Raw genomic sequence first — 2241 nt, forward strand, 5'->3', positions numbered from 1 at the left:
AGAGTGTTGACTGTGGAGCCAAGCAAACTAAAGCTGTGATCAATCTCAGACAGTAAAATCTCTGGAATGGTTTAAGTTGGGTTGACTTGATTAGCCATGAATTTTATGGCATGACGAGGAGCTCTTCGATAAAGGGCACTGTTGTTGTTGTTAGGTGCCATCAAATTGACTGTGACTCTTAGCAACCCTGTAAACAACACATCTGAACCTTGCCCTGTCCTGTGCCATCCTCACTGTCTCTGATGTGTTGTCTCAATGTTAGAGTCAGTGTGTCCATCCATCTTGTTGAAGGTCTTTCAGTCACTGCCCCTCCACTTTTCCCTGCATGATGTCCTTTTCCAAGGAATAGCCTCTCCTCACAACATGCCCAAAGTACATGAGATGAAGTTTCACTATTGAGCCTCTAGGGAGCACCCTGATTTCACTTCCTGCAATACAGATTTGTTTGTTCTTTGGCAGTCCATTACATATTCAGTATTCTCCAACTCCACAAAACAAAGTCATAAATTATGCTTCTGTCATCATTATTCATTGTCCAACTTTCAGATACATGAGAAGTAGTTGAAAAGACTGGAATCAGGTGAACCTTTGTCTCCAGACTGACATCTTTGCTCTTTAGCACTTGGAGAGGTTTTTATAAATTGGATTTTGTTTGTAAAGAGCACTACTACCCTTTGAGTGATGTCAGGGTTTTTTTTTTTTTTTTCAGAATCAATATGTCCTAAAGCCAGTGAATTTTCCTTAAAGTGTAGCAGAGTTGGCACCTTGTAATCTCCCTGAAAGTGGAAAAGGTAAAATGCATCATTTTTTAAGGAAAGTTTTAAAATTCCAAGAGCTGAATAAAAGTATATTGTCAAACGATGGCTGTAAGCAGGATAACAGTCTCAAGATCACTGGCTTCAAAGCCTGCATACATGTGAACAACAAATCTGAACCTTGTCCTATCCTGTGCTATCCTCACCATGCTTACTCTTTCTTTGAGCAAGGTGATTCAGAAGTCAAAATGTGTTGATTCACCTTTTCTCTATATCATATCTCTTCCTTCAGGTTTGATGATGATAATGTTTTCTAGAGTTGTATGTACTAAGGGAAAGAGACAGCAGGAATACTGGTGATGACCTTGGCCACACAGCTGCTTCCTCCATGCCCAGTCTGGCTCCCCTCCTCACTGTGGACCCATCACCAATGTACAAAACTTATGTCTCTGCTCTTCTATTGCAGAGCCTGTTTTGTTCTTTGTTGCTCTCATTACTCTGAAATTGATAAATAGCATAAATTCAAACTGATTTTACTAGGCATAAAAAATTGAATTTTATCATCCACTATTATTGGCTCAGAATTTTCCAGAGAGTGAAAGGAATAGAGAGCAAATATTAGGCCTCGGGGAGATTGTTTTTTATATTGAGATGTAATCCATACTGAAGGCTATAGTCTTTGATCTTCTGCAACAAGTGTTTCAAGTCTTCCTCACTTTCGGCAACCAGAGTTCTATCATTTGCATAGCACAAGTTGTTGATGAATCTTCTTCTGCTCCTGATGCCACATACTTTTAGAGTCCAGCTTCTCAAATGATTTGCTTAGCATACAAATTGAGTAGGTATGGAGAAAATTTATAACTCTGATGCACACCTTTCCTGACTTTATGTGGTATTCCTTTGCTCTATTTGGACAACAGCTTCTTGATCTAGGTTACATAGGAACATAATTAAATGTTCTGGAATTCCTATTCTTCTCAATGTTATCCATAGTTTCCTATAATCCATAATAAGTCTATCATAACTATATGGTGTGTTTTCTAACATTAATGCCATTTGATGGGTAATTTATCTAGTATTTACACATAATAGGAATGTTTATTCATATTTTTCTTTTCATGGAAATGGCATATTGAGTAGTTTGTTTATTCAATTATAAAGGTGATTATTACTGCTGAGGAGATAATGTATTCAGAATAGGAATAATATGCCCTAAGTTCAATGCTACCCAGATCCAAAAGAAGAAACTTGCTTCTTTTACAATACCCTTTGGGAAAAATCACAAAGATTTTGTAGTTGTCTGTGGAAAACGGTAGGAACTGGGTATAAAGGGTGGCTGGATAGGCATATCCTCAGGAAACACACAGAATATAAAGTTTTTCTAAATCATGAGAGAAAGTTTTGAGGGCATTTATGAAGTGCATCTTTAATTTCACCATCTTGTACTTTCCTCCTAATTACATATTGCCATAAAAAAAGGAGATTC

Source organism: Elephantulus edwardii, unplaced genomic scaffold (genome assembly GCF_000299155.1).
Source record: "Elephantulus edwardii isolate Elephantulus edwardi_28Jun2011 unplaced genomic scaffold, EleEdw1.0 scaffold00056, whole genome shotgun sequence".
Lineage (NCBI taxonomy): Eukaryota > Metazoa > Chordata > Mammalia > Macroscelidea > Macroscelididae > Elephantulus > Elephantulus edwardii.